The following is a 27,673-nucleotide window of genomic DNA, read 5'->3' on the forward strand; positions in this document are numbered from 1 at the left end:
TCAACGAGTGATAACTTAAAGTACATTTTAATTCATCTAAATCTTAATACTAGGTATATGTTAAAGGCCTAATTTTTATACTTATTTAACATTTAAATATTATAATAGATACTAGAATGCATATTTAAATTTCCCTAATAAACTAGAAAGTAGAAATACACGTGGGTAGATACGCACAAAAAATTAGGTATATAATTTTTATTAAAAACGATTTTGTTCTTGTGAATAGGTATATGTGCGTTAAATTAAATAGATTCAATTAAGTACAATAAATAGAGCATATTAAAAACTGTGACTAAAATTTAAAAAATATATAATATATAGGTAGGTAGGTAGATGTATAAATCTTTTTCACCTAAAACGTATTGACAATTAATACTTTTTTAAGACGTAATATAATATTATGGCGACAAAACAACAAAAATCTTTTAATAAACGATATATGAAATTTGAATCGTAAAACTGTTTATTAAAATATATAATAATCATTATTAAAAAGTATTAAATCATGCAGAAATAGGCAATAAGAATTTTCGTATTCCCATCAATGACACTTTATATTAAACTTATTACCTGGCAAATAATACGATAACGCAGAAAAAAATATGCAAATTTATACCAATCTGCTCCCCAATAATAATTGTTATTACAATATGATTTTTTTTTTTATACATTTTATAGAGATGGAGCAATTTTCATATTTTTTTTTTCTTCTTTTGTTGACAACAATCATTTTCGCTACACAACGAATATTGTGGTTAAAAACTATAATTTAATTCACTCCAAGCTTACGCACCGCAGCAGCCTTTATTTTTTCCGTCGATGTTATTCACCGCAGTAATCTATAATCTTGGTTTGACATGGCAATATCAAAAGTCTCGAGTTTTGCTAAAAACATGAACAAAATGTCGGGTTTCATTAATTCATGTCACGTTTTACCAGGCCGTGTATTTATATAATATATATTGTGTAGTTCTCTGGAACACCTCAGTATATATATATATATATATATTATGTCTATTCTTTCACCTAAGATAATTTTCGTGGTAGTAACGCAAGTACCCGCACGCACACGCATGTACACATTATTCATCATGCCAGTACAACACCTTTGCAATGTGACAGTGTTGCTCGAAATGCCAGCAAACAATAGTCAATACCGTTTTGCTTTTTTTTTTTTAAATTTCTATTGTCTGCCGACTTCCGTTCCGATTTTGGAAATACAAAAAAAAATCGGTTCGTATAGTGATTTACGCAGCGGAATCGTAGACGGAAGTTCGTACGCATAACATAATATTATGCGTCCAGTCGATTCTGCGCTGATTTGCGTAACATTAGTGTGCGCATGTTTCACCGGCGATGTCTCTCGAGTGCGATTTATTTAGTCGTCTTACCGTACGATATAGGCGATCGATAATATTATTGAACACGAAGCTGCAACTGTATGATGAGGAAGGAATAATACAATGCTCCGAGGGGCGACAAAACATAACCTGAATAGGTCATGTTTGACATGGGTGACGGTGGATTAAAAAAAAAATTGTTTTACCGGAAATCGAATAAGCGGAAAAATCCAAAATTACTTTTTAACGTCGCACTTTAATTAAATTTCCAATCTATATAATATTATGAATGCAACCAGAAAGTTTTATCGGTACAACTACTATAAAATCAAATGATTAATGTTTACCGAGTCCCAAATTGCGCTGTGGTACTCAAAAAGATAATTATATAATTTAATTTATAATATAAATTATATCTATTTACATATTCAGATAATAATGTTATACCATTATACCGCATAGGACAAGACGTTCATGTCGATTTAATATCATAATATATTATGGAACAATCAAATTGGCTTGGCGCCATTTCAAGGAGCTGTTTCAATTACAGAAACGGAAGTAATTTTACTGTTGTTTATATATATACAATATATTATTTGTATGCACATTGTGATACATTTAGTGTATGTTAGAACGTTTTAGAGTCTGATCAGACATAGGAAAAGCTATTCGTTTTGGGTAAGTATTTTTGTTTCAATGGCAAGTTAGCAACATAATAGAGCAATCGATCGAGTATTGGATTCAAGAACACAATGAATAATGGTGAATAATATGATGCATTTGCAATTTTTTTTAAAATCCTTTTATACGAAATTTGTCTTAATAGTAATTTAATTTAAGTCACCCAAAATTATTCAGTAGTAACAATTTAAAACTGAATTTTAGAATTTATTTTGAACGTTTTGGTTCGGACTTTTCTTTGTCAATGCGCAGTTTTTCGTCAGACTTTTTAAAAAATATATTGGAAAAAAAGTGACACAACATCAGACATGACGTAATTTAACCCAATTCTTCAATTATTAAATAATACATTTTATATTTTTGTACAAACCCGCCTTGAAGCCTGTAGGTACTTACATATTTGTTTTCTTATTACTATCTTATGTTGACATTAAAGACGTAAAAACATAATACTTCACTTAAATTAATGTTTATTTATAAGAGACATTTTCGTTGTTCTTAAATTGTTAGAACAACTTTTGATGTTTTATGTAATTTTAACAATTTTTTCTGGTGCATTAAATAGAAAAAGATTTTATGTCATCTGCAGATTCTAATTATTAATACTCAGATATAAAAATAAAGTTCTCATTCAACATACTAACCTAGTGATAGGCCTAAATAGTTGTACTCGTTTATGTTGTAAGTTTAAGACAAGTGACTCAAATTTGAATTCCAATAATATAAAGTTAAGAAATGGAACATCAACATAGATAAGTAAAATATAACGTACCTATATATAAAAAAGTACTTTTTAATTTCTATGAACATTATTTATTGATGAAGTGCTAAAAAACGTTAAATTGCCACATTTTGTTTATTTAAAATTTAGATTCACAACCATGACTGCCCTTACCTATACTTTGCAATCGAGTTTTTTTTTTTAAATAAAAAACAATTAATAATAATTTAGAACAAAATATTATGATGTCAAAAAGTGTCTTATAGTGCACCATTTAAAAATATTAGAATTATATTAAAATATATAACTCTGTATATTATTCCAACTTGGAATGAATACTTAATTAAAATCTCCATACCGGGTGATATTTCGAACACATTTCAATCCGGCGCTTGATTAACGGACACCAAACCTGTCACCCCCTCGTCCTGCGAATAACTCGAATGAATACGTCCTCCAACGCGCAATTAATAATATGTGTTACCTGTCTGTGTTGGAATAAATTATTATTATCACCGTAGAAACGACACGATAGCAAGATAGCGTCGTCTATAAATTGCCGAGAAGAGAAAGTTAAACGTCAACATCACATGTGTACATGTGTCACCATGACCATCTTACTATAAACACATTAGCGTGTAGTTTTTCCTATGAAATATACATAACGCCAAGTTTGCAAAACGTCATTTTTAGACACAGCAGAGGAAAATAAATAGCACATTCTATTATTCTATGATGTATTATACGCTTTGCGACTGGGCGTTTTTATTTCGTAAGTTGTAAAATCATATTATTAATATTCACAATATAATGCTTAGACCACAAGGATCTAAGTCATGCTCGGAGAAGACAGAGATAAGGAAGGAGAGAGAGGGAGAGGGAAGAAGTGAGAGGGAGGGAGAGAGAAAGAGTGAGAGAGAGAGAGAGAGGAGAAATTTATAGAAGAAACCAATAATACAAATGTAATAATGTATAGAATATTATAGATAATGTACTAATTTTTGCATTTACAAAAAATATAAATATGTTTACCCTTCATTTATTGAATAATCAATTAATTTTTTTTTCAATCCCAGTACATGTCGTTTTGCAACAAAAACATCTAAAAACGGTTGAAAATATTTAAAGAAAGATTCCCTGTACTATTTCTAAGCGAACTTGGAATTGAAATATGGTTCAATCAATAACTTAAAATGAATATTATTATGTTTCATAATGTCGGTGACTTTATTAAGTACTTTAGTAGTAAGTACAACTAAATCTCATATAGGTATTATGTATGATGTTTATTTGAATTTCTGACTTTTGGTTTTTTGTAATTCTTGACAATTTTTCGGTATCATTAAAATAAAGGTTTTCTCAAAATATATTCTTTACGCAGGTACCTCTATTTTTTAATTAAAATTACGGGATTGTAAATTCTGGTTGGGCGAGTAATCTATATTGATTTTGCGGTAGTTCGATATGTTGTTTTGTTGGTATATACGTTTTTGCTCGTTGCTCTAAATATTTTGTTGAGCCCTTCTTATCGTCTAGGAATCGAATACAGAACATATAAAAATTCAGTTTTGGTATTTCTCAGTTCTTTTCGAGAAAATTACTTTTGGTAAATGAAAAAAATATGTAGATAGTGCCCAACAACATATACAGCCATTGTATCCTGAACATTTTTTTGAAGTTACAAAATATGTTATAATATAATATGTTATGTATAATTTACGACTGTAAAAATAGTATTATTTTCATACTTAAAGTACCAACCATGTTGAATGTTTATGTCTTAAACATAATATTAGATTGATTATATTTACTTTTTATCAAGTATTTTACATAACATTTTTGAGTCATAGCTTAGTAATCAATGTTGTATTTTTTTTCGTGTTTGTATTGTATATATTTGATTTGTAAATAAATTCCAATGTAAAAGGAAAGTCGCTTAAACTTTTCAAATTTTAAATACATTTATAATTCAGGGAGTTTTCAACAAAGTGTCAACTAATAAATCCTGTTTTCAAAGTGTATATTACATATGACACTTTAACTTATATATCTTCTCTTTGATACAAAATTTACAATTTCTAACACAACTATTTTGTATACCTACAGAACGAAACCAGAATGATTAATTAATACATATTTACCCTTTTAATAACACAGCCGCTGTAAAATAATATATTACACGCCGTTTTGAGGGGTTTTACTGAAAAAGGTTTATCTCATAACCACGGTATAGATGTTATCCCCGTTTCTTGAACATGCATTTAACGCTTTTTTATTTAAAGATAATTCACTTGATAACCAATTTAAAATTCTTCTTCGCTCGGGTTTCCCAAGTGGAGCGAGCAAGTTATTGGTCTTACGACAAATAAAGCAATTTTTAGTAAGATGTAGTATATAAAAAAAAAAAAAATGATCAAACAATGTCATAATATTATGCGGTATATGCCTTCGATCGTATATTGTTCGGTTGATATTAAAATAGAAAAAAATGTCATTATTTCCGCGAACGAGATGCAAAACCACTCATCTCATATTTGATTTAGAATTTAATCTTTATTGCATGCGAATTTATTGAATACGACGGCGAATGTCATTCGAGACAGTTCGAGATTGTATTGTGCCGCACCTAGACAGTAATATATTCGCATGTTTATGAATATCTACATTTTTAAAACATAAATATCAACGGTAAAATAATCTGAAACCATTCCAAACGCCGATTGATAATAATTGTCAACCGTTTCTCTGAGAAAAAATGTCCATTGAATATTTGTTTTTGCTGCGAAACACCTATCATAAGACGGTAATAATATTATGTTCACATGATTATTGATTATGAATATCTGTATTTTTAAGATCAATTTTTTTGTATCAATATCCACGATAAAAATATAGTCTAAAATCGTTCCAAACGCCGGTCGATAATCGTCGACTGTTTTATTGAGAAAAATAAATACATTTTTGATTTGGAACTTACACATATAATTTTTCAACATCACTCATAAATTTACGCATATGTGCGTACCTACGAGTCACGTAGATCCTTACTCCAGTATACGTATTAAGTAGTACCTACTTGTAAATATTTCGTATGAATTAAACAATTAGTTAAAGTTGTACGTTTGCCAACAACTTTTTGATATCTTTTTTGAACATGCCAAGTACTAAATATATATACTCGTGTGCTCAACATTCTCATTACTGTGCGACACGGACAATTAATCTTATTCTGACCATGAGTTTCCACGTTAGGTTGTTTTTGTAAATAAAGTAAAGGTCATTTGTTTGTAGATTAAGAACTATACTTACCTATAATATTTTTACAATGACGAACTGTAATTTGGGTATTTTTTTCCGTAGGCACATTTCCGCGTTGTAAAAAAATTAACGATCATAGAACACTCTAAATAACAACCAGGCACTGCGTATTTTTTTTATAGTTGATTTCAGCAGATGGAAAAAAAATTTATGAATCATAATGTATTCGATGGGTACTAAAACATTGAATAATTCAAACCATGAACTATAGTTTGCATTTTTACACAGTCATGGTTCATGGTGAAAATCAAACCTTAAAGAAGTAAGTTGTATTTCAAGGCAAGTTAAAAAGAGCAGCATAACATTGATTTATTTACATTGATTGTATTGCATATTACGTTATTTTGGATGAAATCAACAAGGCTGGGCATTAACGAGTTAAAAATTAAAATTAAGTTAAAACGTTAAGTTAATTTTAATTAAGTTAATTAACTCGTTACTTTTTTTTTCAAATTAACTTTTAACTTAATAAGTTACTTTTTTTCAAGATTAACGTGTTAACTTAAAGTTAATTTTATTCCAAAAATATCTAAATTAAGTTCATTTTCGTCCGAAGAATAACGCAAATTTTTTAATTTGTGTTTACTTGGATGTATCATTTTAAATTTACCCAGTAATTTTCTTGGAAGTAAAGAAAAACTATCTAATAAACCATATAATATGACTGGATTTTTTTTTTTTTGCAAATTAGCAAATTTTAACTTTACACTAAGTTAAGTTACTTTTTTTTCAAAGTTAACTTTTAACTTAACGAGTTAACGAAAAAAAATACGAGTAACTTTTAACTTAACTTAACTTAATTATTTAAAAATAACTTAACTTAACAAGTTAAAAAAAATCGTTAACTTGCCCAGCCTTGGAAATCAAAATCAACAACATGTTAACACGTTAAAATGTAGACGTTAAAGAATAATAATTAGAAGTTGTCATCTTGTTTTCGCGAATAATACAAATGTAATGATGATTAATAAATTACTATTTAATAATATTCACGGTCGTTTATGAAATATTTAATAACGAACTAATAAAGCAGGGAATCAAGTTAAGCTCTTGTTGGTGATATTGGATTGAGTGTTGCTTAATACAGGTTATTGTAATTATAATAAATATTTTTTTTTTTTTAGCTGCATTTGTGAATTAAATTGATTATCTATCCTCAACTAGTGTCAACGATTTTTGTACCCCGTTTATGACGATAATAATAATAACAATTGTAGTTATAATAATAGTAGTATTCATTCAAAAATTAATACATTTATTGCATTTTTACAAGTAGGTCTATGCCAGCGCACAAAAACTATGTAATATGCTAGAACAACATGTTATTGCCTACCCATCAAGAATAATATAAAAGTTTTTTTTTTTCTGCCTTTGAATCGACCAATTTTTATTTGCTTATATATACAATAAAATATTATAATATACTGGAATAAAAATAATATAGGTATAAGAAAAAAAACTGGTATTTAATCAAGGTGATTGTAGAAAATATAAATCATCATAAACGTTTTGAAGTCGTAGTTTTTAGTGACTTTTAAGTCGTGCGTAATCAACTACGCTTCATTGTTTGAGTGAAAAATGACTTGATGGAATTAGTTTTATATACTCTATACCAATTCATTTTGTCTCCAAACGAATTCAAGTTGGATTAGTGAACTATACATATATCTAGGGGTTTATGTCATGACATTTTTAATATCTGTTAACTATTGCTTTCTGCTACCACCAACACAAGTAAAGTGTTTAAATAACCATTTTTGTATATGAATTTGTACTTTAAATATCTAAATTTCTATATGAAAAAATGAATATGTAGTAGGATCTTGTATCAAATTTTAAAACTTTTTAACCGAGTCCAAGTATTTTTTTCAATAAGTACTTTATAAATATTTTAAAAATTAAAATGCATATAAATAGTTTAAAAGTAGTCTAAATATTTTGAAAACAACATAATACTGCGAATAGAAAATTATAATTTAAGTCATAGTAGAATACATTAAATTTCTACGACTTATAATTGTTTAAAATTAACAAAACTTGAGATGTCTTATGTTTAAATATACAATATCACCAAAATCTGAATAATTTTAATCGCTCATATATTTTGTCATTAGATTTCAAAAAACCTTTTTTTCTAACTATAAGTAAAAAAACTTATAAGGAATCCTGTATTAATACTTCAAATCTTAGGTAACAAAATTGAAAATATTATGAATTTTCAACTAAAGTAAAAATTACAAATATTTGTGATTTTAATGAACTTTGTAAAAATTTGAACTTTAAATGCTCATAAACAATTTTAGCTATTAATCATAGTTTTAAAAAAAAAAAAAAAAAAATGTCCATAAATAACACACAAAGCACTAAAATATTTTTAAATTTAATCATATCTAGTAAATGCTAATATGCATATTTTGTGATAATTTTAAGTAAGTTCCTGCAGTTATTATTTTTTTATCACAACAAAAAAGAAAATCGATTCTACCAAAGTAAAATTTTAAGTATGAGTAAAAATTAAAAAAAAATTTTTATTTTTATTTGTTTCTCCTGATTATTTTAAAAAATACTGGGAAACTTTTAAACTCAAAGTACCGAAAATTAGATTAACGAAATGTTGTTATTAAAAATCACCCTCAAAGTTTAAAGCATATTTTCTGATTCAAAAGATGATGACACAATCCAAAAACATACGTCATTGTTATACCCGAGCTTTTATCGCTCCGCTTCGGATCCCCCACTAATAAATCGATATTTCTAATCAAAACTAAAAGCTTATAAACCAAACAATAATCAAACAATTTTTGAATGAAACGTCTTTTGATATAATATTGAAATTTACACCAAGAAAACCACATAAACATATTCTCATTATAATGGTTTTTGCGATTTTTTTGTACTTAATTGTAGGGAATTTTGATCCCTACTTAATTGTAATACTAAGTTTATGTATTACTGTATTAGTATGCTTTTTTCGAATAATTATTTAAGTATTTATCTGAGTGAGGTGTGAGATTTTCAATGTCAATTAAATTCATTTAATAATTGTATTATCGTTCATTAGTTTCGAAGTTGTGTTACCCTAGGTAACCAAATAAACGCAAACCGTTGATGAACAGAGAATAAAGTAATTCTGACACAGGATGACAAACAGTAAAATAAATCGTGTTGAGTGGCTTCTTCAACGCCACAACTAACATGAGTAATTATTATTAAATTTATTTAAGTGTCCAACGTAAATTAAAGATAGTTTCAACAATCCTCAATATAAGAGTATAAGAGGACAAAATTTAGTGAAAGATGTATTGGAACTTAATTATTTGCTGACGGTAAATTTTGAGCTCTCCCACCCCATTCCATATTCTAGTTAATGACAATATTCACCCGTCATGAACTTTCCAAATATTTGGCATTGTTCGGCTGCAAGGGCCCCTTTATCTTTGCCATTTATCTGCCACATTTTATTCGACTAAGGAATAAGTAATCATAATTTTGCAATAACTAAATTACAATAAATTCACTAAGCCATGATGATAAATTATTGATTATTATAAAGTTATGTAAATAAATAATGTTACATACAATTCGACAACTATTACCTTTTTTCTCATTAAGACTCTTACAGCCAATTTGCAATATTATATTCTGAAAAATCAACGAATTAATATCGATTTTATTTTTTAAAGTCTTATCGAAAAATAGACCCGAGTAGGATATTAATTATGAATCTACATAAATACAAAGCGTTCAATTTAACGTAAGACACTCATTATAAGAAAAATATATGTCGTTTTTTAACTGCTTAAAAACTATGCATTAAAAATATTTTCATAAACGTTGTTAGTTTTTGAAATAATGATTGTCTTACGTTAAACGGATAACCCGCTGTACCTATATACATATTTAAATGTATACAGTATTTTTTGAGTTTTAAAAGTTACAATAAATAATAATAATAAAAAATATATCCATTTTCAAATAGGTACCACTAACCGAACATAATTATTTTCTTAAATTTGTTTGAGTCAGTGGACAACAAACATAATACTTAGGTATATCTAATATATTATAACATTATATTATTTCAGTCCATCCAATTATAATAAAACTTTAAACTTTTCGTACTCAGCTTGCATTCAGGAGATGACCTATATATTTAATTTAAGATGTAACGTATTTATATAAATAAACGAATACCTACGTTTACAATTGTTCGTCCAAAATCAGTTATGGAGATAGGCGTCACGAGCATTTTAATTATAGTTTATTATTTTGGTATGGGAAAGTGGTACGGCAGTTTTAAAGTTGGCTCACAAGGTGACTACAGCTTTTATGTTTTCACTCTCTGATCGTAAAATTATGTCCCAACCATAATATGCATACAATAACTTAATACAATTAAATTATAAATTATTACGAAAAGGGTTATTAATTATTATTATTCAAATTATTGATTATCACTCAATTTGATTATATTAAACAATAACAGGTTAAGCAGTAAGTAGGAATTATTATTCATGTTCTTGGTTATAGACAAAGTTAGGCACATTTTTATTCCGATGAAAAATCAAATATGTAAGACATACATAAGAAAAAACGTATTGAAATTAATTTTTAAAAAATATTTGAATTATTTTAAATTAAAATAAATAATGATTCTTGTAACATATTATTATGCTTAAAAATCAATCATACGAATATTTAGTTTAATATGTTATTTGAGTTATAAATTGTAAAAAAGGCATTTAAAAAAATTGTTATTTAGATAATTATCAATATAACATTTTATTTGTGTGAGATTCGCTACTCTGAATATGACTCATTTACCATAAAATTGTTCATAATAAATCAAATTAATTGATGTGTAAAATATATTGAAATATTTGCATTTTGCATAGTAAATTGGTAAGTACAATAATTTCGTTATAACTAAATTACAAATAAATATAAAATATGTGAGCGTTCTCGATATTATTTACTTTTATCATAATATTATAAAATTGGGTCAGGAGATTAATACAAAATGGAATAAAAACATGTTTCAGATAAAATTTCATATGCAATTCTCCACAGAATGTTGTATTTCATCTGTCCATTTTTAGAATAAGAAATATTCAAATATGTATGTAAATGAATCGAACAAAGAACAAATGGAAAATGTATTTTTATTTCAAACTGCACGAGAAAGTATCAAACTGACGAAAATGCATACATTTATAGGATATTGGAATCGCAACTTAAACACTTTGAACGAAATACAAACCGATACAGTACAGAGGTACGAATGCATAATATTTATTAGAAAAAAATATGTGTTGAATATTGACAAGAAAAACTACTGTGATGTTTGGCCAATCAATTGATAATACTTAAATCAGGTTGACGACTTACGTCAAACACTCATAAAATATTTTCGGTAATTTGTTTCAGACATATTTTAAAACTAAATTTGCTTTTCAGAAAAGTATATGGTATTATTAAAAAAAAACATGTGATAAATGGGTTTAAATGAGAAATTCAACGATTACAAATTTGTAAAATTAAAAAATGTCCATGCAAAAAGAATTAAAACGTCAACGATACATTTGCGAAATAATCTTTAGAGAAAGTTTTTTTTAAAACATTTTTAATTTCGTATTTCCGTTTAATTGGTTGTGTTTAGCATAATTTTTCAAAAATTAAACACGTTAACAAGTCGGGGTAAAAAACGCGAACGATATAAAATGAATCAACTAACTAGACGACATTAATATACAATTAGTAAATACAACATTATGATTAGAAAAATTAAATGAAAAACAATTTTTATTTTATTTTGAAATCACAAAACATTTAATAGTATCTACTCACTTTATACCAAGTGCCATTTTTTTGGTTAAATAACATGAATTGGTTTAGACTTTATACTATCATCTGTTGTCGAGATAAAATACTTCGGGCAAATATACACTTCTTGTATAAATTATTACTGTGCATAATTAGTACTTACATATTTACTCAGTCACTGATCGTAATTGTTGATACTTATAATACTACGACGATGAATGTATTTAGGTTTACGACGTGTTATAATTATTTATTATTAGAGACCGACGAAACTTTCTGGTGGTGAAATATATATTTTATAGTCATTATGTGTAAAGTTGTATACTCCGCCGAGTAGTGACGGAAATGTGACGTTGGTTCAGCGAGTACATATTATTTTTTTGCTCGAAAATATTTTAGCATACCGTCGACTGACTGAAATCGTAGACTGAGTTCAAATGTAAATCGTTTGAATACGACGAAAATCGTCATTTGTCTATTACGATTAGGAGTTGGATGGATGGAATTTACGAAAACCGAACGATAGGACGCTATCGAATAACAGCCATCGACCGCCTCTGCAGTGCAGCAGCAAAAACAGTCAACGACCGGGTGAGAAATTATTATTGTAACTGTTTAGAATGAAATATTTCTCCATCGGAATCGATTGGCGCGCAACATTTAATTGCTATCCACCGCAGATATCTTGCCAGGTCACTTGGACGCGACTCTGTGCCATGTACAAGCGTGGCCTGCAGCCCCCGAATCTGCGGCCCTTCCGATCGATACTCCTCCTCATTTGCTGCGGTCGCTTGCTGTCCGGTTTCTGCATTTCTCGAAAACCATTTTCTCACTCACAGTTGTACATAAGTAGTGTTGTTGTATTGTTCGGCGTACCGATTTCGAGCGCTTTGCTCTGAGAGACCGGAAATTGTATGCAGATGGTATTATTGTGATACGTCAAAATTGATAAATTACCACTACCGCCGCCGCCGCTGTTTCACGGATGAAACAAATAAACTAAACCATATACAAAATGGCGAAAGTCTTAAAAACACATCAGCGAATACAAAATTTAAATGTTCAATGTGCGTCTGTTTATGGTTTCAGACCGTGTTTCGTATACCTACGCGTTTCCTTGATTTCAATTTAAATATTAATTCAAAGCGTAAACTCTGAACGGTATAACGCCTGATATACATTTCGTTTAATTTTCAATGATCCGTCATTTCATGATATTATGCAGTATAGTTGTGCCTATCTTCTCGTATACATTACCCATACAATGTTATACATTTGAACATAATATATGCGTACACATTAAAACGACTGAACAAACATAACATTTGTATAATAATATAATTACTATATTATTAATTATCGGTGTGTACCTATAAAGTTATGACTTCGGTTTTAAGCGTCTGCTAGCTCTCGTATAATTCTCTACGTTTTCCGATTAACGCGTTCGTTTACCTACTGCAGAATTGGAATTTCTAATATTATTAGTAGTATTATTATAATCGTGTGTTTCGGTATATTACGGCGTAATCAACGATTTAAAACGTTCACCTCCGACATCTAATCTCCACTGCACTGTCATAATAGACACCTATAATAATATTAATAATTATTATATTGAATAAACGACAAGATCTGACACCTGCAACAACAATACGATATTACTGTAGTTGTACCGATGGCTGATGAACGTAGGTACCTATATATCTCATATCATTTTACATAATGCGATTGTCAAACGTACGCAAAACTTATGTTTATAACAATATGGGAGCAGTGTACTCTGCACGTACCCTACTCAAAATGTATTATTGTATTAATAATATAATACGTCGTCACCAAGATCGTCAAGATAAGTCACCACGAGAACGTTAAGTTATAATATAGTTAACAAGAAAATAGGTACACATAAACTGTTGAAGTCTTGACATCTATATGGAAGAAAAAACCGTTTAAAGAAAAATTATAATTTTCACATTTAATATTCGAGTCACAAAACGGTTGTACCGTCGCTTCCCGATTTTATGAAAAATGATAATCCATATTTTAATACAAATTCATCATAATATGCATTATAATATATTATATTCGTCTAGATTATTAAACTTCCGGATACAACATTTTAGAGATATTATTTTAAAATATGCTTTTTTCAATCTCATGACTAAGAAGGTTGACGGCTGTATTTTTTCGTCAATTTATAATAACTTGCATATTATTATAATAATGTATATACAGCAGGCGATTCCCCACTCTACTTATGTTATCATATTTGACAAGTATTCCAATAATCGTATATTCAGCACGTAAATATGTGACTTTTAAATCATGTGTTCCAACTACTGTCATATTTGACAAATTCACTGCCTAGTACAATTATATTTAAATACCTAGTAAACCTAACTGGGTGAACTGTTCACGCAGTTTATAAGCAAACGTTAGAGTATACCATACATTATACCTACACGTATTTATAATAATACTATTTTAGTTAACTACGGATTCTGTATTTTGAGTATCGTAAGAAACCCACACTGTTACTACCGAAACCGGAAAATTACCAAAATATTACATATTTTATTTGTATTTTTTTTTAAAAAAATATTATAACATTAATATTTTCTAGGGTATCGGTGCGTTTTTAGAACAAAAACATTTTTCACAGGAAAAACTCTCACGCCCTATGAAATAGTTGGGGATTTTTGATTTTGTTTTTAATTATAAGTTTTTATTAGAAGAAAACATTTCTCAGGTAGGGTCAAAACCCATTTTCCAAATTAAAATTATAGAAGCTTAAATATGCATTTGAATAATGCTCGATATTTCTTATTTTTTAAACGTATCTTTCTAGCACTATTTAAATTTAAATTAAAATTTGGTCTTTGATCTAATCTGAGAAAAGTTCTTATATTTTAGATAAAAAATTATCCAAATTTGACATATCAATGAGTAGTAAGGGTTTTTCCTGTGAAGTATTTTTTTGTTCATTCTATTCATAGTTAATATGCATGCTAACACTATAAATTTCACTTTACTTGTAGTTACTCACTTGTATCGTACTTTAATTCGTTTTAATAAACTATAATGTATTTAAGCTAATGAGAATAAAATTCTGATCTGTATTAAATTCAAAACGACATGTGTTTATAGTCGTATTATTGAAAACAATATTATTAACATTATAATAGATACACAGTAAAAAATATTGATCTGCGATTAAAGTTGTGTACCTAAAATGCCTAACCAAGTCGCCGTGTTATCATAATTGTATTATAATATTATTATTATTAAATGAATATTGGAAATTTAACAAACATATTCGATATTAGTATGGTTGACGTTTTAAAAACACTAGAAGAACAGCTCAATCCACCTTTGAAAACATTCAATTTAATATTATTATGTGAAGGTGATAAAAATTTTTCGACGTCGAAAACAATTTTGTATTTCAATCGGGAGCATAATAATATCTGTTGGCCGTAAATTGCATAACGGCATACGACAATGGATCGCTTGTTATTATGTTTTATTGCTCAACTGACTGGGGACCGTCGTTAACTTATTTCATTTCGTATATATATATACCCCGCGGACCGTATAATCTCTCCTGAAATCATTCGACGGCTGGCGAGGGACACGTGTGCACGGACTTCGTGTGCCGGACGTTTTCGACCGTATGCGGCGAGCATTCCCCACGTCTGCGTCACTCATGTTATACACACCCCTATCGAAATCCATCCCTTGACCCATTCTTACCCCCGACTGAAACACGTACGCGTACTGCAAGTTTCATGAGAATGAGCGCGGCGGAGGCCAGTGGTGGTAAAATGTCGTCTCCGGCAAAGTTTTGGCAACAAGTATTATTGCGTACGTGGCCGTCCGACCGTGAGGGACCGTCGACAGATGTGTCGGCGAGACGAATGCCGCACGGTCGAGTTTTTCGTGAAAAATTCAACGAAAACGCCGTCGAAACTGGTCCAATCCGACCGGAAAACCCCAAATCGGCGAACGCGTTAATTGTTGCACCGATTTTCCGTCCCTTTAACGGACACTCCGAGAAACGATTATTGTTATCGTCAAACGTGTTCGTCCAACTATTTATCCATCCGTCGCACTTATTATTCGTATCTAATCGGTACACCGACATATCGACAACTCGGCGGGGTCTTGACGAGGTGTGAATTATTTACTAATTTCGTTTCGATGTTAATATATTATTATGAAGTACCATATTTCTATTATATAATATTATCTTCTCGTGAAACGTTGTGTCGCAATTCTCTCAAACTTTGCCAGCGACGAAACTATTTTAGAAATTAATTAATTTGATTGGGAGAAAATTACGCGTTTGTATAATATTCTATACATATCTCCTTGGTATTATATGCGTTATTTGTTTTTGGGTACATCGCATACGTATTTGGAGACAACGAATTTATCACATAATCACATAGATCGTTTAGTGTTAAGAATGCGTATGGAATCAATTATCGTAATCACCTTGCTTAGCAAAGAAATTAAATGAGTCGTCTGAAAAAAATAAGAAGAATGTTTGTAATCATTTACATGTCAAGTTTTGAGAGAGTTAGTTAATAATTAGTTTATTTCATAATTGTAAATGTAACTAGATTTAAAAAGAGCACGAAATGTGTACCGCCCACACAGTTTCCATCCAAAAAATAGTGTCATCGAAAATATTATTATATATTGTTAATTATTGAATAAAATAAAAACTTCTTTAAATATCACAATATAGTGTTCTTGAAAAAATGTATATTATTAATTTAATAATATATGAAAATAAAATTATTTAAAAAAAATAAATATTTAAGACTTTAATTTGTAACATATGATTATAAATAATAAATTGTTATATTTGGCGATATTCCAAAGGATAATGATGACAATAATTTTGTGCAATAAATGTTATTACCATTACTCATATTATTGCAACATATTCAATAGGTGCCAATGCTAATTTATTTTTGCAATATAATGCTATATATATATATATATACTATATTATATCAGTAAAATAAAATAGGGGTAATCAAATATTAGTGTACGACTTAACAACAACAATCATTTTAAAACTATAGGTAATGGGGTTTAAATGTGTTTTTTACACTGAAGGTATCTGAAATGTAATTATTTTAACTATTCGGAGAATTCGTAAGTTACAATTATATTCGGTCGAATTAACTAGCATATGTGAATTCAACTGGCAATTCGTTATGAAAAAAAAAAGTTCGGTAGAATTGTTTTCGTTACATAAGCGACTCGGCTATAAATAGGCATCGGAGTTTTTCTTGTCGTTATATTTTTTTCTATCACCATAAAACTTAATAACCCCGAGACGGTGCCGTAGTAGGTTTGATATAAATAATTGTTTGGACTTCAGAGTACATCCCATGTATTCTTTAGCGTTCGTTGAATTATTGAAAACCCAGATTAAATGTCAGTCGGATGAATAATGTTACGCTCGCTGTTCTGCTGCACTGGTGTTGCAAAGCTATATAGGTTTAAATCTAAAGTCTATATTATTGATGCTCCTACAGCGCATATATTATTGTTGTACACGTGTATACAGCGCTTACCTCCGTGCCATGTTTATGGGTCTATGTAATGAATAGTCATTGCAAATAGAAAACGATATTGCAGCATTATTACAGTTTCAAAACCGAGGGAACAACAGACACGTTTCTGTGAATACTTATTTTCATCAAATTTACCACCCTCGTATGGTCCCGTTCAATTGAACCACCCACTCGCATTTTGTCAAACCATTGTTTCATTCCAATATTAATAGAACGGTATAGTAGTGATTATATAGTTATTGTTTTTGACGACCTTGGATGCACAATAATGCTTTAGGCTAGTCTTGAACGTCGTTGAGTGAGCCTTATGCTATATGTATACATAATATTATATACAGAGTGATATTGACCAAGCATGCTCGTCCCTAATTTTTTGGTTAAAATGTAGTATTTATGCAGATGTAAGACAATAGTGAGTGACCTAGTTTGCTTTGGAGCGAAAGGCAATGAACGAAAAACAGAAGAATAACGAATTTATTTAAATTCTAATTTTTGAAATTTTTTAGTATACCTAAGTCTTAAATACCTACTAAATTTATAAGCATTTATATTTATGTTCATCATCAAATAAGTGCTCTACCACTACTACAATGTGGAAGCTATTATGGGGCCTATAATGAATTGGAAATTTATTATAGAAATGTATTAATATTAATTTATCAATATTATATAATTTATAAAAACTGTTGGGTATAATAAACACGGGTTTCAATAAAATATCTAATTTTCATTTTTTTCAAACATTGTGAAGAACATAATCCTAGCATAAAAAAATTAATTTTAATAAATCAAAAACTGCTTGTTCGAAATTGAATGGTATATTATCAACATTTTCAAAAAAAATCATCTTCCTTACAATAACTGTATAGTAAAAGAGATGGGGTAGGTAGTAATAATAGGCTGTATTACCACAGGATATACACCTAAAATAGTTTAAAAAACTCCAAGTGTTTGAAAATAAAAACAAAATTAAAAAAAAAAAAACAATTTAAAAATTCATTGTTAAAGGAAAATCGAAAAGGGGTGATGGGTGGTGAAGAGTGAATAGAAATTTGATGAATCACCCTGTATACAGATATATATTATATATATTTACCAGGTGATAGTCTATTTGAGTTTTACGGTTTGTTTGTTCGTGTATTCAAAGCTAAATGACCTCCTTTGAGACTGGAGAATTTAAAACGAGTATCAATTAAGATTTAACAATTGTCTTATAATTATATAACAACTGTATAGTATATATGTGTGTATATCTTATGCATGCAATTTAACACAACCTAACGCAATTTAATTTAATTCCCACCAAAATCGATTACGAAATATTTAGGTATTACTCGTAGAAACAATAAAATCACCTAAAAAGTTCATGTCGTTCATATAATAATTATTGTTTCATACTCATGTAATTATATATTTAAATATTTAATATACCCAGTAATGCATATGGAGGTTATGCATAATATTATGCATAAAAGGTTGTCGCCTGTCGGAAACGATAATTTTATGTTCAGTATAAAGTATACGACTTTTCGACTAATTTAATAAAAACAATTTAAAACGCAACGAATTTTCTACATTTTTTACGATATCTGAATTCCGTCAACACAAAACTGAAAAATGTACGTATAAAATATTAATAATATGTTTTTCTATTAATACAATAATTATTATTATTTGTTTTCTGTAATCATATGTCATAAACGATGATGGATTTAATTTTTGATTGACACGAAAACCATTTTACATGTCATTCGATTATTATAGGCACCTATTGAACATTTATAATATTATTGTCACCACAATATTATATTGTATTATTGCAGGTTAACATGACCTATTGTTACGCGGAAAATATATTTTAACGAAATAATTAAAATTTATGAAATATAATATAATCTTTTGTTGAATAGTTAATGGATTTTTTAATAAAATGTACTTATCCGTTACCATAATAATAATATCATTATTTATGATAATATTGACTATTAGTATTGTAGTATGTGAACCTCAGCCAGGTTAATGATCTTTTCATAGAAAAAACTTATTACATTTTATTCAACAACACGAGACTAGTATATGTAGACAATATAAATTATATTGTTTATAACTTGGTTGATTTATATATTAGGTAAACAATGCATGAGGATATAATGAGAAAAAATGAAAACTAATATAAAAATGTAGCCGTCTTCAGCTTAATATCTTTTGTAAAAACAGATAATGTTATGTAGAGGTACCGCTATATTGTATTTTTTCTGAATTTAGGACAAACTACCGAAATTTCGTCATATCTTTTGTCTTTTCTCGATATTTTCTTTATTTTCCATTATTCATAAAATAATAATGATATATAAGGCTTGAAAATTTAATTGTAATAAATTATAAATAATATTCTCAAATGTCAACAATTTTATACCTTAGCATAAATGCATTATACCAGCAAATTTATTAAAATGAATAATATTTTTACTATTATATACCTATTATTTAAATCGATATTGAAATGTAGTTTATTTTAAATGTACCTATCTCAGATAGGCGATAAACTTTTTTAAAAAATCTATTCAAGTTAATTATAAGAGAGAGATGACCCGATATCGATAAGAAATAGAGAAAAATTGGAAAATAATTGTTTTTCTTATCTCGCCGATTCGATCATTATTTTAATCGTAAAAAATGTAAGACACCATTTCACTATTTCACAGGGTTTCACTCAGAATATTATCTTTCAAATTTAAAGTGTCAACAAAACTTAAACCCATCCGAGACTGAGCGAAGAAAATCGATTGCGCGTCCTCCATATTAAATGTTCCGGCCGGCCAAAGTTGTTTGAAGCGAGACAAGTACTGTACCCGAAACTGAAATCATTATCCCGGGCAAAGTCCAGTAGCAGATTTTTAATTACAACCTATATAAATAAACATTAAATACCATTTATATAAACTCGAAATTTGTTGTTTATTTTATTTTTGTACACAAAATAGAATATATTAAACAGATAGTTTTTAAACAATTACGTTAATCGTTGAATTAAATGTGTTTATAAATGTATAAATTAATATTACAGGTTAAAATACTTTGGTTCATAAAATTGCACATAATATTATTTTTTCAATATTATAATTTTCTTTAAAAAAACCTCGACCAAGAAATTACTTATTTTGTAAAATACCAAACAACAATATTTTATTTCGTATATTTTTGTATTTCGCATGAAACGATGAACGGTTTCACAATATTGTTAATATGTTTTTGCATTATAATTTTTTCCATGAACCCTTTTTGTTAGTGAAATCAGTGCTAGTAAAATATGCTCATTAGAACATATTATTATGTAAATTGGAAATCTATTCTAGATAATTAATAATGAAAATCTTTAGTGTTCAATTTGGCTCAGTGATTTATTGAAGCGTAATGACCACAGTTGAAACAATTCAAGGAAAGGTTAGGTTCAATTCTATTAAACCCTATGTGTGTTTGTCAGCTACTCCGTTTGCTTTACAGATATAAAATATAGACATTGAATGTAAATAGTAATTCGTGTTTGAATTTGATAACTATACAGTTGGGGCGTTACGCCATTATTCTACGGCACGCGTTTTTTAAAACCAATATCGTGGTGGACTCGAGCTCTAAAAATTTGGCTGTATGCGTTTATGTGCTCCACAGAAGTAACCGATAGTAGCGAAGAGCATGCCAACACTCGTTTTCTACATCCGGATTATTCTGTTTATGTTTTACATCATTTGGTTATGGTCATACGGTCACGGTAACACCAGAACGAACAATATTTTCCAGTTTCATACATACAATGTGTCCAACAATATATTTCATACCAAAAGTACAAAATATAATATACTTACGTAGGTGACAATACTGTGGTATTTGAAATATTTCATATCGTACCATATCTGCCCACACAAAAGTGTATAATGTGTATAATATGCAATCGACCCTCTCTAAATATTAAACAGAGAGTAATAAGCAATGCCCCCTCCTCCCTCTTTGTATTTTCTAGATCGATAAGAAAAATATAAAAGAAAAGGCATTATGAATTTAAAGGGGAATTGTTTTGTTTCATGAAGGGAAGTATAATATTTTAAGCGATACCTAATAGACAACAATTATATCGATTACTTTTATGGTTTTTGTTGATTGCAATGAATACAATGAATAAAAACGTGAACACCTGATCTATGATTTTGTGATAAGAGTGCAATAAAATAATATACTCACAAGACGTTACTAGTATTACGAGTCACAATAAACCAACTTCAGTTGAATACCTCGTTGGACACCACGGTGGTATTTTTCTAATACCGTGGAAAACAATTAAAGTCTGTCGTTTTCCTACTCGTGATAACGTGATTATAATATTTTTACGGACGCGATACACACATTTTTATGTTGCATAAAAATAATAAATTAAGATACAGTGGTACATATATAAACAGAATATTTTCATAGGATATAGACTCCCACAACATCAAGTTACGTCATTAGTTTTACATATTATAAACATTTAGCTCAGATAATAATAGTATGTTGTTGGTACTGCAGATTAAGTAAATCTAATCTATATGGTTTTCATACCTACATAAAATAAAGTTTACCCCACCCCGCTGCCATCACGTCACCCCTACCCGCAAAAATTTCTCCGCGTCACGCCCATTTTGGTGGTAAGTCATTATTATTATTACCATACATATTTTATTGCAATAATTAGAATATTGTTTGTTTTACATGGTTGCAGTGCACAGATTAACTTAGCTGTATTGTTGCTGTTATATAGATATCGTGCGTTGGACAAACATTAAACTGCGGTCATTAGGAACAAGATTATAATCCATTTGACCGTTGTGGAACGTGGGTGCAAAAAACAACTCGAAATTTGATCTCAAAATCTTAGATAAAAAACATAATAATTATGCAACACGGAAGAACTACAACTTGGCCATTTACATTAAAAAAAAATATATGATCTGATAAATATAAACTCTGCCGGAAGATTACGAAGGCAAGGAAAAAAGTAAGTCATACAAACTTGATCTAAAAAGTTCTGTGATAAAAAAAAGAGAGTAAAAGAATAGTCCAGCAGAATACCGAAAGAAGGTGTTAAATCATCTCCATAAAAAAATAAAATGAAAAACAATTCTGAGTGGAAAACCGCGATTCCTAACTTCCATTCAAACATTTTCGGTGGTTTTTACTTTTTAGTAGTATAGATACCTAGGTATAATATAATTATTACTTTCACATGGAGTAGTTATTGAGAAAATGTAAAAACAATTACTACAAAGTAGTTATTATCTACACTTGATTTGTATAAAATAAAATATAACAGAATATTATGAAACATTTTTGAGTACCTAGTCCTTCTACTAAAAAGTTTCGCAAAAAAGTAAAATATTCGTACCTTGGTTATTCACCGTGGTCATAAAATAAGTTATTGAGTCAAGAATTACAGTGTGACAAAGGTGGCCAATCAGAACCCTACTTCCGAGTTTCAACGTCTTTTTCTTGGATCAAACTTCCCGCCAATCACTATCAAGTGATTTCTCAAGCTCTGTTGACTTTGTTAGATGATTGTTCCGGCTTACCGTGCAGTCTTCCATTTCCCTCACATTAATAATTGCAAATCATCGTTTTGTCATTTGCGTTTTTATAATATATTTGTAGAATTCTTAGAATGTGCAGACGACTGGCCAATATCAATCTTAACATCATTTATATTATAATATCACTATAGGGTTCGGGTGCTGTTACATAATATGATATAGATTATAAAATAATTGCAACAAAATTGCATGAAAAAATCAATAGAAAAAAAACAATATATATAAATATTCTCATATTGATTTTATATTTGTATTAAATCAATATCGTAACCAGATCAAGATCAATCGAAATAAAAACGATATGTTGCATATCACCGCAGATAACTAAATCACAAAACTTTAAACAAGTAGAAAAGTAAAATGTTACCACATTGATACGACAAATATAATATGTGGAGAATTGTGCCTGGCTCAATTTTTTCTGACTATTAATCACTAGTATAACTGAACCAATGTTGTTATTGAGACGCGATGCTCGTCGGTGGAAGTCCCATTATAGCTTTGTATTTAAAATTGTAATAATATAACGAGGATTGTATAAACATATTTTAACTATATTTATTTATATTTATGGTGGCTCCCTCCCCCCCCCATTAAACGTTTTTTGCGTACGCCATCGATGCTGATAAGTATTCGAATCACTCTTCCAAACTCGCTACCTATCACATGGTATTGAAATACTCATATTTCAAGTCACAAAGTTCGGAACGCCCGTCTAACATATGACGTTACTTTACATTATTTTAAATGTGCAATGATTTGCACCGTGTAATATATTACGATTTTGTCCTTGCAAATTCGAGCGAGTTGGAAACTTTGTACTCGCCGAAAAACTTTAAGCGTCTGCGAACGGCGGAGAACAACTTGAAACGTCCGAAACAAACATCCTGACCGTTATCGGTAATTGAGATGTATCGGTTGTCCCTATCATAATATTTTATACTCGACGTCGGTCTTTGTAGCACATAATATAGCTATAATAATATATGTCCAGATATACCTACTTACACGTCTTTATAATATTTTATAATCACGCGGTGCTTATTTCAAACGACTTGCAATGGATTGATTTCGTTTTCAAGTATTACTCCCGCGGTGGTTTTTCGATGACGTCGGTGATGCAGTCGTCTCGACTGCAGCAGATTTACAGACAAATTCAGCGACGACAAATCTAAAATTATGGCGTTTTCGCTTGGCAGTTTTTTTTTCTTGCTTATCCACAGTCGTGGCGGCGGTCATTTATAATGGATGATAAAATTCGAACGTTTTCGGCGTGTCATTAAAAGACAATTTCACCGCGTCGGGCACGCTCACATAACGGTCCGTCATCGAGACGAAACCGTATAATAAATTACGTTTACCCCGACGCTTTATTATATGGAGGACCTTCAGCAGGTATCCATCCTAACCTATAAAATATTACAACCGCGCGTTGCATAAAAAAAATCCTGCAGCGGATTTAATGCGATATCGCGATATGTGTGTGCGTGGGCGTCACAAAGTCCGCGACGTGGTATGACACGCTATACGTATACCTATATACGAGTTGATCAAAGGTTTGAAGACTTTTTTATACGAAACATGATATGACATTACACTATTATTATATTATTATTATCGTCGCGGGCCCCACACACGGGTTAAGACAGTGTTGTATGGCTCACGCGGTGTACGGTTTTTTTTTTTTTTTTAAAGCCGAAACTTTTCCGCATCGCGTGAAATAAAATTAGTAGTATCTGTTGCAGATTAAAAAAAAAGTAATTTTAAAGTACTTAACGCGAAATGTACGACGTGCAGAGTTGAATATCATATGCGTTCGCGCCGTGCAGGACGGTGGTGATCGGCGGGGTTGTCGGGGGTGATATGTGAGTGTGTGTGCCGGGGATGCCGAGCGTGTAGGGGCGGTGGCTCGTGTGTGGAGAGACCGGAAGTTTACGCGTACCCGGAAAATACTTTCCGAGTTGAATAAACGTGTCCGCTGTATTCGGAGCGCACGCGGTGCACTCGCCCCGTGACACGCGTTCCCGACCGTGGAAATCGTATTATTTATTTTTATTTTTATTTTTTTCCGCGTTTTGCATATTTTTTTATTTTTATTATTTTGCTCGCGCAGGTACGTTTTCACGCGTAAAATTATTCGACCTGGACGTCTGTGCCATTATATTCGCAAGATTTCCACCGTGTGTGTGTGTGTGTGTGTGTGTGTGTGTGTGTGTGTGTGTGTGTGTGTGTGTGTGTGTGTGTGCGTGTGTGAGTGCACGGTGTAATACAATTGTGCCGACCAACTGCACCGCACCTGCCACTCGCGCTAGGCAACACGCGATTAGGGCGAAAATTCTTTTCGCCATTATAACATGAACGGTGGGGGGAGCTGAACTTGCGGTGATGTACACGAATCGTACGGTATCACGACAACGTAATTTTTCAACACTGAAGAAAAAAAACACCACTAGCGTTAATCGGAAACGTATATTATAGAAGCGTATTATAGTAATATCTGATAATATTGGTGTAGAGGTGATAATATTTTATAATAAAATAATAATGATATTAACACATACAGGGCTAATAGCTGTCATACAATGGATGGAACACTCGTCATCTTGATATTATGTGACGTATGTTAACGTTTACGAAAATATTATTTTACGTTTGCAGGACATATTATGGAACATCAGGAATTGTGGACCACTAAACTGCATCGCTCATCAAAATTGTATTGCTCATAAGTTATAAGTAACTGACTATAGGTACTCATTTAAATATCGATTTTTTTTATATACATATGGTACTAAAATAGTAAAAATATGTATAAGAAATTAATATTAATAAATAAAATATTTTAAACAGTGGTTCTGGTCATGAATTCAACTTATGTAAAAAAAAAATATTTTAAAATATGTGACTACTTTTTGAGAGAATGTGGAGCATTGAGGAGTGTTTATTGTTAAGAGAATAACCAATCCAGTATAATACTGATAATTATTATTAATGTTGGCGTGGGAGTAAAATCGATGTGTTCTACTGGGAGGGTACCTATGTGTATTATATATAAAAGTGTTTGAACGATAATAATTTATCATCTTTTTCCGACACCTGTAGAGTGGTCTATTCGGCCAAGTGCCGCTCATATAGATACTTATTTATATTTATAGTATACCTGTATACATAATATATATATTCTGTATACAATTGGTACCTGCCTATAATATACGTGAATATGATTTCGGGTTTCAGTTTTCCTTCTCTTTTCTTTTCATTAATCTTCGTCATTGTCAACAGATCGTGCAAAATATCCGATATTCTGTAATGTCTCATTTGTATCGCACTCCGCCCAAGCCACTATACTATACTGCTCGTCATTTATTTTACCTATAAAATGTTTGTCACGAGTTCGTATTAAAGTGTGTAGGTACTAGGCTTATGTTATAATATATTATGGACAACTCGTAAGCATTGATAGAGTTGATGGTGTCTAGAACCGTCATCCTTACGACATGGAATATCCGTGTGGGGCCAAACAGAAAATCCTGGACGTCTCTCGGGACGATGTTCCTGCCGCTGACATATTATACGCTTTCACTGCTTGCTAGAATGACTTCCGGTGTTGGCATTCGAATAGCGTGTGATTGACAGTAACCTGCGCGGGGGCTGGCAGTACGACCAGGTTTAATTTGGGCTTAGCCGCTTCCGATGCAGGTATTGCCTGAAAACCCCATGTCCAGACTGAAACGATTGACATCGTGGTGCTGTGGTGGAACGTGAGGTCCTTAGTATGTCTCCGTGCCCAGCTCTTCAGGTCCGAAGAATTTTTCTCTTCCAAGCCTCTGTCACCAAATCAGTCCTACCGGGGTCAACTATAGTTTTCTGCGGATTCTTTTTAGCTCCAATGCGAAGCAATCCTCCGAAGGAATTTACTTAAAAAAATAAATAGTTGAAGTGTTCATCGAAATAAACAATCATTTTCCGCAGTTAAGAAAAACTAACTATTAATGGTTTGATTAATCACCGTGAGTACAATTATTTTAAATAAAAACAAAAAATATTCCTGGATAGTATATATGTATACTATATATATAATATATGTATATTTTAATATATAATATTATATATTAAAATAGTATTTAGTTCACATTAAATGTACTACTAACGTGCAATTCCTCAAACGGCTCAAACCACTACAGATTATACGTTCAATAAGAAGATACGATAAGAAATACTAGGATGAATGTTTAACAAAATATTTAGTTTTTAATTAAAAAAAAAATGAAAGTTGCACTAAAATCGTTATGCGACTAATTTGATTATTAAAAGAAACTAATCAATATATTTTTAACCGAGTTAAATTAATATTTTCTCCAAGTAAACTTTAAACTCTTTGAGTTAAATATAACATTGTTTGTTAACTATAAATTAATTTTTTTTTTAATATTTACTTTTCTTGACGAACTCAAATTATTTTTTATCGTACATTACTTTTCAACCTATAATTATTCTTTCATCTGGTGACTTGCATCCCATGTATATTGTCGTTTTTATATTTCCTATTTTTTTAATATTACTTAGGTACAT

The 27,673-nt window shown here is 30.1% G+C and overlaps 1 long non-coding RNA gene across 1 annotated transcript; it reads left to right on the forward strand.

Annotated features, from left to right (window-relative positions):
- The first annotated feature begins 6,017 nt into the window (after positions 1-6,017).
- Positions 6,018-11,203, forward strand: LOC103310240. The gene is made up of 2 exons (XR_003838985.1): positions 6,018-6,328; positions 11,109-11,203. It is a non-coding gene; the product is annotated as an uncharacterized LOC103310240 (long non-coding RNA).
- The last annotated feature ends 16,470 nt before the right edge of the window (positions 11,204-27,673 follow it).

This window comes from Acyrthosiphon pisum, chromosome A1 (genome assembly GCF_005508785.2).
Source record: "Acyrthosiphon pisum isolate AL4f chromosome A1, pea_aphid_22Mar2018_4r6ur, whole genome shotgun sequence".
NCBI classification, from domain to species: domain Eukaryota; kingdom Metazoa; phylum Arthropoda; class Insecta; order Hemiptera; family Aphididae; genus Acyrthosiphon; species Acyrthosiphon pisum.